Below are 11,656 nucleotides of genomic sequence, written 5' to 3' on the forward strand. Positions count from 1 at the left end.
CATCAGTGGAGCGGCCGGCGCTGCTCACACCGGACGCCACCAGCAGCGACCGGGTATGTACAAAGGCTGTTCGGCAGGGGCCGGACCGATTAGTGTTGTCAGGGTCAACCACGTGCGTTTTGCACCCTCACCAGTGTGGTTCAACTATAAGTGTCTCTTTCCACAGGTCTTGATGGCCACGGGCGGCAGCCCGCTGGCAAGTAACAGCGCCGCCAAGGCCTTCAAGGTGGCGTGGCGGTGTGCCGGTCAGGACGTGGACGTCCCCGATCTGACAGCCAGCGGCGTGTGCTACGGCGTCCTTGTGGGCACGGCGGCGGCGAAGCCGGAAGCGCAGGGGTAAGTGCACACCCGCCAGCCTCTTCGGTCTTCACGTTTCACTCGGTATCCGAGGTAGCCAACATCGCCAATGCCGGTGTGGTTGTGCAGCCGCGGTGTGTCAATGTCCTGTATTTAATCAGCCGTGTGTTCGCCGACGGTGGCAGCACGTCACCGCCATCACGGTCTCACGGCCGGTCGGCGGGGTGCCGCGCGTCGCAACGGATCAGGAGCGGTGACATCACCAGGCGTGATATCATGTCAGTAGCGGATCGGGAGCGCGTATTTGGGCCATCGCAGGGTCGCGGGTGACCACGGAGGCCTAGTCGGGCCATCGCAGGGTAGTGGGTGGCCACAGAGGCCCAGTCGGGCCATCGCAGGGTCGAGCGTGGCCACAGAGGCCCAGTCGGGCCAGCGGTGTGACGCGTGGGAGGGTCTCCTGACGTGTCCCACACGGTGGCTCGCAGTTTTTCTTCCCGCTGAACAGTGGCAGTGGATGCGCGTCAACAAGAGCTGCGGTATGTCGGGCCACCCCGAGGCACAGATCCGGTTATTGAGTGTCACGGCGAGCGATTCGCGAGCAGTCGGTACTTTCATGGCGGCAGGCACAGGTTCTCGACGGGTTTCCTGTCCGTTACTTTCATGTCGGCAGACACAGGTTCTCGTCGAGTTCACAGTCTGTTATTTTCATGACAGAAGTCATAGGTTCTCGACGAGTTCCCTGTCCGTTACTTTCATAACAGCAGACACAGATTCTCGACGAGATCCGTCGTCACTCTTCCGCTGCAGCTGACTGACGTTGGTGTTTAGACGGATGCCGGAGTGATGCTGGTCTTGTTGGCGTGTGGGCTGAGTGACTGCAGAGGAGAACCAGATCGCTTCGTTGTTCACCTGGACCTCGCTGCTCTGCCGTATGACGTTGAACGGAGGTGCGCTTGGAAAGTCCTAGTGTCGCCTTCTTGTCAGCGCCGGTGGCCTTTACTGAAACGGGCTCTTCACCGACCACGAGTAATGACTGAGGGCTCCCCGGCGTAGAGAACTGGCCCCGGCCACTTCTCGCTCCAGGACTTCTCGCTCTTGCTCCTATTGGCGTGCTCTTCGATATCACTCATATTTGTCTCAACGTCGTTGCGTACGTTTTCATTAAAGGGACTGTTCGACGGCTGCGTGGGCTTCGGGCCGAAATGGTTATTTTTGGGTTAAGCTGTTGTGCGTAAATTGGTATAGGTGGCGCTGCGGGCGCTCGTGCCCAACAGAGACGGCGCTGCGATCGGAATATCCGGTTCGGCTATCCACGGATCAGGTAAGGTGTGGCGAGCCTCGTAAAAGGCTGAGGGAAACTCAAAGTGGGTGATTTGAAAAAAGCAAGGATTTTTCAGAAAAATGGGCCAGCAGAGCTCATGTCAGCGTGTGGCCTCAACTTGGCCCGCTGTGCTGAGGCCGACCATAGCGGCAATGGCTGCTCAGATAGGGACTGCTCGGACAGCTCAGCCTCTTCGGGCCGTTGGGTGCTTGCAGACGTCGGTCGTTGTTACTGCCGGCGCGCTTTGTTCGCATTTCTCCTGCGATACACCAGTGAGCTCGCGAGGTCGCTATTATATCTATACATGGGGCAGTGGTCACATGCTTCGTCGCATAGAACGAAGATACTGGGTTTGGAGAGTATTCGTCTCCTTCATGCGGCGTGAAGTGTAACAGAGTTCAGTTGTTTAGAAATAGACAGCTTGAGGAGGACCTAGTTGTAATGTCTGTGACCAGTTCCGATCGTTTGAAGGCAGCACGATGTAAGCCCGAACGGCACATATCTTGTGGCTTTGGAATTCTGGCCATTAGCCAATATTGCACGAGCACAAGCCACATTGACGTGGCTTGTTAAGTCCTTGATGTAGCTAAGCGTGCCAGTGCAGTGGTCGTTTTCACACACGTGATCCGACGTGACTGATCAGGGGCCATATGTAACGATGTCGTTTATTGATGGCTAAGTAAGTTCAGGTACAGTTCAAGACATGTACAGTTTCGTAATCTACAGTATTGTGGCATGTTTTGTGACTGATATTACAGTACGGTTTGATGTCTTTTATGCTGTTTGGTCTCTTAGAGAGAACGAAGAGGTTTGGTGGTCAGGAAATAGTGAAGGTGGGCTTTTCGACTCACAGTTGCCTGCCCGTAACATCTGCATTCTTGGGATTACGTTTATTACGATCACGAAATGAAAATTGGTCTATTTTCCTTCGAAGTCGCAACGCCTGTAGGTGATTTAATCTCCACCAATTTAAAGTTATGTTATTGGGCTGGACAAAGCATTTCACTGACGGGCGTGGTTTGCAACTTGCCTGTCAGGGGAATCGGGAGTCCACAAATCAGTGTGATATAGCGGACAGAGGTGTGCGATGCACGGGGCATCTTCCCGGTATTAGGTTGAAGACTGCCACTGCAGGGGCGTCCGAGCTGAAGGTCACGGGTCATTGGATAACCTCACGTCGTAAGCTGGGGGCGTGCTGGCGTGCATAGACCAGAGCCGGGTTACCCTCGGGAAATCATTGATGTAGAGGTCTGCGCGCAGATTGCTCGCGAGCGATTGACGACCACAGAGTCGACTCGAGAAGTCACCCAACTCCCGAAGCAGGTTGAGCAACGCATGGCATTAGGTAGCAGGTTAGGAAACGCATGACATTATGTTGCAGGTTAGGGAAGGCACGACATTACGTTGCAAGTTAGGCAACTACCAGACGGTCACATTTCAATGGAAGTCACGCGTATGTAGCCGATACTCTTGCCGTGGGCCGGAACAATCTTTTTCGTTCTTGATATATTAAGCTATGCTCTACAATCTTATGATGTCCTGCTTCACTCTGCCACTTGCCGGGGGCCGGCGGGACAGCTGGTGTCCCAGCTCTGGTGACCGGTCAGGCCGCTGACACAGTGGCATAAGAGTGGTTATCGCAGCGTGGCAAAAGAGACAACGAAGGAGGACGTTTATGTTACGAACGTTATATGGCGTTGCTCTGCCTCCGCAACACCGGGATGCGTCTATTTCTATACGGGATGCTCCCTATTCATGTGTGGTCTGCTTGAAACATTCACAGCGGGCAGTGGCATTGTGACTGGCAGTTATAACGTACTTTTTCACCGCTCTTGTAGGCAGCATGACTGCCCATGTCCAAAGTTTTGGCTTAGATCTGTTTTCTGATAGCAAAGAAACAAGCATCTCATTTGCTCCGCACGCACCCAATAGATATCTGCTTTGACAAGTTTTGTTTCCATGGCCGGTGACTTCCCCTGACTGCGGCCATACATATACAGTTTTTTTGTATGTTTTGCCGAGCTGCCTGACATGATTCTGTCCTTTTTAGTTTTTTTTTCTCATTTGGGGCTATGGTCATTGAAAGCAATGTCGGGGTGTCGTGTTGCGGGCGATGCGTGGTCACTGCGACAGCGGCCGCCTGTGGCTGGCCACTTACAGCTCAGGGTTGATGGGGCGGCGAGATGCACCAGCCGGCTGGGAACAGGTCAGGTCAGCTGGGACCGGCTGAGACAGCGGCCCGGTGGTCGGGCTCCGGTGGCCGAGTGGCCATGCTGGGTTGCGGCCGGGTGCGGGGCTCGACTCCCCGCGGTGCCCGTCCGATCGGCCGGGTGAGACGCGAGCGACGGCCATATCCTCAGCTGCTGAGTGCGCTGTGAGCACCCCCGATAACAGCAGTCGGAAGGCCAGGCATGGGAGCCCGGCCGGCTGTATGGCCGTCAGTGGCGGGCCGGGGTCGACGTGCGTGTCGAGTACCGATGCAGCCCGGCACGGCACTGCAGCCCATGCTGCCGCTGACGCCCACGGCTGGCGTACAGTTCGCCAGTAACCGAGCGTGGCCAGAGCGGCGAGGAGCACAGGACGCCGGCGTAACCCGAGCTTGCCGCGCAGTTAGCCAATGCAAAGGGTGGTCTTGGGCTCTGTAATAGGTTAGTGGGGACCGAATTGGCACCCACGTGAAACTTCAGGGACCAGCGACCGTGCCGGCACGTGAGCTCCTGCTCCCTCTCCCTGTTACCTCCATCCAGGGGATGTTATGGGCGAATGGTCAGAGTATCGGACTTTGACGTGGGTGGGCCACGCTGGGACCCCGGCTACACCATGGCCGTTGAGCGCTAGCATGATAATTGCAGTCGCTGATGCCCCGTAAAAGACCGTAAAGACGTGCGTTGTAATCCTTTTGTATCTGTGTTTTTGTGCTTTTTTGGCAAACAACTCTCATGGCGCCGTCTTACAGCGTCTGATCCTCGTTGCGGGGGTCGTGTCGGGTCCCAACACTCCACTGGAGTCAGTGTATCCGGGGGCACGTGCTCCCGGGAGAGAAGGGGGTGGGGGGGGGGGGGGGCTCCTCATCGGTCGTTGGCGCTGGTCTGCACTGCCTGCTTCAGTTCGGATGTGATATTGGGACTAATGGCTCCCGTTTAGTTGTGGCGTACAACGTATTCGCTTTTCTGAGGGCTCTTCGGTGTTGTAGCCAAACACTTGTTTGTTGAAGCCATGTGACAGCAGGTGGTGGCGCCTCCCAAGCTCCAGTCACCTATCTTCAGCTCGCTCTCACGCGGCGTGCCTCACTCTAGGCAACGCTCTGGTGGTGGTCATCACTAGGTCTCGATGTGTTCCGCATGCTTCTAAGTGCGGTGAAACGCGTGAAATTATGCATCGTATGTTTCTGCAGATAGCTGCCATCAATGTAGCCATTATGCTTGTTTGGTGTCGTGCTGTGGTCATCGTGTTATGAAGCTTGTGGAGTAGCGAGTTTTTTAGGCATGTTTCTAATGTTGAAAAAATCAGGCTCGCTGTGCTGTTCTTTTTCCTGAAAGGAATTGTCTACATTCGAAGATGTTGAGGCAAGGACAAGCATCCGATACGATGGAATAAACTCATTAGTGACCATCAGTAGGCTTTAGGTGCAAAACACCGCTCTAGAAATGTCGCCTATTAGTAAATTATCTCCTCAATACGTCAATGTTTCATTACGTCATGGAACGCTTGTATGTGTCAGGGTCGCTCCCAGATGGCCGTGTCAGAAATTGCCGCTAGCGGACGGGGTGATGCACTGGTAGTAGTCGTGCCTGCCGAAAAGTGGCTTATTAAATGGCGCGAGTTTGTGGAACCCGGATGTTGCTGCGTGTTTCTTTTGACCCTTTGTTGCAGTGTTTTTCTTTTGACCCTTTGTTGCAGTGTTTTTGTATATTGGGCCGTGATGTTGTAGTTTGTGGTGGCATTCACTATCCGGTTATTGCGTTGTTATCAAGTTATTTATTCATGTATTATTTATTATACATAATATATATATATATATATATATATATATATATATATATCTATATCTATATATATATGTATATATGTGTGTGTGTGTGTGTGTGTGTGTGTGTGTGTGTGTGTGTGTGTATATGTATGTCATCAAGTTATTGATTTATATCCTTAAGCTGTTTATCTATATTTATTATTTATGGTCTGTTTGCAGTTTCTTGCTGTCATGTCTTGTGTGTCGGGTGCCATCTTGTGTTCTTTACGCCCGCCTTGTCCGTCCCATGCAGTGAGGTTCAGAGCTGTGCTGGAGGCCAGCTGTCGTAAAATTGCAGTGCGTAATGCAGCGTCTGTCTGCAGGTACGTCTTCTGCTGCCGGAGCTGCTGCAAGGCCGCAGTACTGAGCACATCATGATGTCTCACATCATGGCGGCCCTCGCTGACCTCCAGCTGGCCATGGAGGAGGCCGACGGCTGGCTCCAGAGGCAACAACGAGCTCACGTCATGACAGCCGGGACGCTGAAGTGGGCCATCCTGTGTCTGTCCCGACTCATAACCTTCGCAGCCATCGAACGACAGCCTGGGCCTCCAGGCGTAGCTGCCGCGCAAGCCTGTGAGTGCCATCAGCAGCTGGCGTGCCGATTGTGCAGTCTGTCGCACCACCGTCACCGTTCACTGATGACACGCAATTCACAGGCCATGCTGGAGCGGCTGGCAGCCTGGCAGCGGCCACTGCAGGGTGCTGACTGGAGCGGCGGAGGCGGCCCGGGTCATTGGGGTCGATCTGCAGCACCGCTCTATCAGCGTGAGAGGTTGCTCGCCGCTGTGCGGTTGGGAGTAATGTTCATGTATAGCGCTTGTCTCGTGATATATGTGTCGGTACCGTCCGTGTCCCGTCTTAGCCCAGCTGCTGTCATTGTTCGGCGTGCATTGTGCTGGCGTGTCCGTGGTTGGATGCCATCGTACCAGTCTTGTGTTTAATCAGCTGTCTTTTGGCCGACAGTGGCAATGTGTCGCCGCCATCACGGCGTGCCGCCGGTCGGCGGGGTGCCACCGCCGCCGGCCGAGGCCGCCAAAGGCGCGACGCCATGATGACCGTGCTGATGGTGCTGTGCACCGGCCGCCCGAGCCACATGACTGGTATCGCTGTCACGGCGGTGCCCGAGGCCAGGGTGAGCAGGCTGACTGGCCGATGTCTGACTGACTGTTGCGCGTCATTCGTTTTGCGTCGATCTCTCTACTGTCTGCCCTGTCTGTCGCCGAAATGGTTTTGTGCGGAACACCATGCATGCCTGCAGGACCGCACGCCCCGGTCGCCTCCGTTCTATATATACTTATCTGTCGGATGAGAACGTCCCGGACCTGGACCGACAACGGTGTGCGGTACGACGCTGGAGTCAGAGGGAGCACGTGCCGGGGTAAGTGCACACTTGGCCAGCCATGATCTCTACGTCTTCCTCAATGCGTCAATCCAAGGTAGCCAAGAGCCAAGGCTGGTGTGCACATGCTGATGTCTGCGACAACACGCCGGGATAGCAGGGTAAGTGTCTCAGGCTTCCGTTCAGGGTTATCTGTTGGCACAAGAAAGAGAAGAAGAGACCGCGACCTCTCGGCCCTGGGACTGGGCCTAGGTGGCGATTGCGCTGCCTCTACAGGTAGAGGATGTGACATCACCTTGTCAGGCAGGCGGGGTGATGTTGTATCGTGAGTCAGAGGGCTATGTGGGAAGAAAGGTACCATTTGATACATTTGTCACGTTAATTTATATACTATTACCATATCGTCGCTGCTGGCGCCGTTTGGAGGCGGGCTCAGGCCCTGACCATGTGCTGACCAGTGCAGATCACTGGCGTGCAGCGAGCACAGCGTCACGTCCGTCTGTGGCCCGCAGCTGCGGGCGCTCCGGGTCTCGAGAGCGTGCCGAAGCCGTCCCGTGTCGCACAGGTGCAGCAGCTGATCCCGGTGATGGCGCCTGTGTCGCCAGCTTATCCCGGCGGTGGCGCCTGTGTCGCCAGCTGATCCCGGCGGTGGCGCCTGTGTCGCCAGCTGATCCCGGCGGTGGCGCCTGTGTCGCCAGCTGATTCCGGCGGTGGCGGCTGTGTCGCCAGCTGATCCCGGCGGTGGCGCCTGTGTCGCCCGCTGATCCTGGCGGTGGCGCCCTGTGTCGCCAGCTGATCCCGGTGGTGGCGCCTGTGTCGCCTGCTGATCCCAGTGGTGGCGCCTGTGTCGCCTGCTGATCCCAGTGGTGGCGCCTGTGTCGCCAGCTGATCCCAGTGGTGGCGCCTGTGTCGTCAGCTGATCCTGGCGGTGGCGCCTGTGTCGCCAGCTGCTCCCGGTGGTGGCGCCTGTGTCGCCTGCTGATCCCAGTGGTGGCGCCTGTGTCGCCTGCTGATCCCAGTGGTGGCGCCTGTGTCGTCAGCTGATCCTGGCGGTGGCGCCTGTGTCGCCAGCTGATTCCGGCGGTGGCGCCTGTGTCGCCAGCTGATCCCGGCGGTGGCGGCTGTGTCGCCAGCTGATTCTGGCGGTGGCGCCCGTGTTGCCAGCCGCTCCCGGTGGTGGCGCCTGTGTCGCCCGCTGATCCCGGTGGTGGCGCCTGTGTCGCCAGCTGCTCCCGGTGGTGGCGCCTGTGTCGCCAGCCGATCCTGGCGGTGACGCCTGTGTCGCCAGCTGCTCCCGGTGGTGGCGCCTGTGTCGCCAGCTGCTCCCGGTGGTGGCGCCTATCGTTGTGCTCTCTGATGGTCTGGCATAACCTGCACGACGTTCTGCCGGAATAGGTGTGCTCAGTTAACTGATTCGCTGTAATTCACTTAATGGAACATGTAAGCCGATCTCACAAGCTTTATCTGCCGAAATTTCCCTTTTTAATGACAGCGTTCCGTCTTCTCGGAGTTTTCTTTACGCCGGTGTCGCTGGATTTCATTTCAGGCGGAACTCGCCAAAGTGAACATGTCAAAACGCCGCTGTGTTATCACTGCAAGACAGGTGCTGCACGCTGACGGACGAGCACTTTCAGGGGCAGCAGTTCGCCACATGTCCGCAGCATAGACGTTTGAGATCTTCTCATTGCATGGGGAGTGTGTGTCTTCTTGGAGGTCATGTTTTTGGCGTGTTCCGTACATGCCGCCGGAGGATTGCACGTTGTTAATGTTTCTGCTTGCATGATGGTGGCAAACACAACAGGTTATAGGTGGCGCCAGTGTAGGGTCTGCCGAGTCCCCGCCGACCGGGATGGAGCGCGTTGTCCGCCCCGGAGTCACGAGAGCAGCAGGCGTTGCCGGTACGCGGGGTTGGGTGCGGCCCGTGTTGGCGTGGCGTCTGGTGATTGGTGCTCCATGGGGCCCGTGGGACGGCGGTGTTCCTCGGTGGGTGGGTGCCGCCGGAGCATTCTCGTGTCCTGCTGGCGGCCGGTCCGACAGAGACGCCGGCCGCACGTGACAGGGCCTTCAGCGGCGGCCGCTGCGCTGCTCCAGCTGGACGTCGCGCTGCCAGCAAAGCACCGGAACCGGAACCGGAACCGGAATTTGTGCTCAAGATGGCAGGAACAACAGGCTGGCGTCAGACGACCAGTGGGCGGCAGCCGTGTCCAGAGACGGCCGGCACGCACCGTGCCCGGGATGTTCGGGAGGCATGGAATCGGTGGACTGCCGATTGCCGACCGGGCGTGCTCGCGGACCAGAGGGCCCACCGCCGCCTGGCGGACAGCTCGTGTCTTCCTAGAGAACACGCCTGCTCGGCTTCCCCAGCGATCGCCGGCCGTTGCCATGATGTGCCATGAGTGCAGTCCTGCGCGGCTGACAGGCGGCGACGGCTTACGAGTGGGTCTGGTCGGGCCGCGCTGCCTCCTCAGACGAATCGCCCCGCCCCGCCAGGGGAAGACGGTGGCAGGAGAGCTCCTCACATCACGCGTCCGGTACGTCAGTCTGGGGCGCCGAGGCGGCCCCTGTACTTGCAGAGCGTAGCGACAGGCCGTGTTGCAGCTCTGCAGTGTGCGCGCCACGGGCCGCCGCTGACGACGACGGGACAACGGCACCAGCCAGTGTGTGACAAATGTAGGACCGGTCGGACCCGCCTTGACCTCGCCTAGAACGGCGCCCATCCCCGCGAGGCACCGTCTTCTCGTGGTGGGGGTGGGCTGAGTGTCCGCATTGTTCATGCGGGCTATTGGGGAGGCTTGTGAAGCGGCCATTCCGGCCAAAGGGGAGAGCCGGATCAAACGCGCCTCCCGCAAGGATTCTCGGTTTCGGCGAGAGTGGGGACTGGCAAGCCCTCGGCCCCAGCTCCTAGTCGTACTAGGGTTGCGGTGCTTAGTCGGGTCCGGCGGGAGTGGTGAATGGTTCCTGGATGTCGGTGTCGGTGTTCACCAACGCACACATACCTTGGGCCTGGATTTGCCACCCTGTGGGTGCCTCCTGTTGACTTGGCACGCGTGTAGCCGGCGCGTGAGGCGCCGTCCCTTCGGGGCACGGCGTCTCCCCGGCCCCGCGAGAAGACGAATGAAGGGGCTGAGCGGAGTGCCGACGGCATTACGGGAGAGAATGCCACTACACATTGCTAACATGAGCATGTAATGCTGCGGTCAGCCAAGCTGGGCAGCGACGGGAGTCCTGCTTCGTGTCACCTGCACCCATTCCTGCTCCAACAGGCCTAGCCAGGTGTGGAAGCCGGCCAGCGTCTCTCGATTACAGAGGCTAGAATCGAAGTGCGGTACATCAGAGACGATGCCATTGGGAAGGTACTGTGACGAGGGCTGGTGTGATTTCTCCTTTGACCTCGCCTGGGACGGCAGGCACCATCACAGCCCGGCCAGGTCACGGCTGGTGAGGCGAGCCGGCGTCTAGGCCAGAGGGCGGGCCGGGGCGTCGGCACCAGCAGCAGCGGTTGGTGCCAGCGGCACAAGTTTCACTTCTGCGAGCCGAAAATAAAATGCATCCGCTGGGTGCCGTTGGGGGTGGTGCGATCCTTGATTCGATGTTCATGGATTGTCCCTCCATTGTCCCTCATGTCTCTCGGCCCATCAAATCCAAGCCAAAAAAAAAACAAAAAAAAAAACGGCCAAGGCCCGTCTCCGTGATGGTTTGCTGCCTGCGAGTTGTACGTCGCAACAGTCGCTGCAGACCTGGATATGATGCACTGGCGGTCGAGCTCCATTGATCAGCCGCTGCGGGCCGCCTCTCGCTGTCGAGCTCCACTGATCAGCCGCTGTGGGCCGCCTCTCGCTGTCGAGCTCCATTGATCAGCCGCTGCGGGTCACCGCTCGCTGTCGAGCTCCATTGATCAGCCGCTGTGGGCCGCCTCTCGCGGTCTAGCTCCATTGATCAGCCGCTGTGGGCCGCCTCTCGCTGTCGAGCTCCACTGATCAGCCGCTGCGGGCCGCCGCTCGCGTCATTTCCTTCCGTTTCGGAAAAAAACTTCATGAAGGAAAGTTGGCAGCGCTTTGAATATAAAAACCGCACTTTGACGCGGCTCAGTCATACTCGGCGCAAACATTGTGTTTAAGTGCACTGGACCTCGGATCCCACACCGGCCAGCTGGCGACAAACGGTTGCCCCCCCCCCCCCCAACTTCAGGCTGGATCCGCCCCTGCCCTTATGTACTGACGCGTGCTGACTGGTATGTTGTGGTAGGCATGAAGCAGCCAGGAAGTTCGTGCCGCCCGACCGGTCACCACCAAAGGTCGCCCTCATTGCTCGTTATCATAAATTAATCTGTCTGATTGTATTACAAATATCAAGACACAACTGACTGATTTTTAGGGAAGGGAATGATTTTTTCAAGGGATCTTCATGAAATCACGGTGACCAAAACCTACGAGCTTGGGCGTAGAGACAGGGGGGGGGGGGGGAGCAGGGGAGCCATGCCCCCCACTTTTTAGATTAAGGCTGCGTTTAGCTTACTTTTGCACCACATTCAACATATATGCCGATTTACTTAGTTCACCAGCCATCTTCCTCAAGATGCTGCGCATCTTTCTCAGTTGCTCATTGGCTACCACTCAGTGTTACAGCTGCAGAGCCGACGCCGCGCGGCCTATGGAGATTGCAACACCGGGTATCGAGGCTGTTGTTG

This window comes from Pollicipes pollicipes, unplaced genomic scaffold, assembly GCF_011947565.3.
Source record: "Pollicipes pollicipes isolate AB1234 unplaced genomic scaffold, Ppol_2.1 Scaffold_7261;HRSCAF=8764_pilon_pilon_pilon, whole genome shotgun sequence".
NCBI lineage: Eukaryota > Metazoa > Arthropoda > Thecostraca > Pollicipedomorpha > Pollicipedidae > Pollicipes > Pollicipes pollicipes.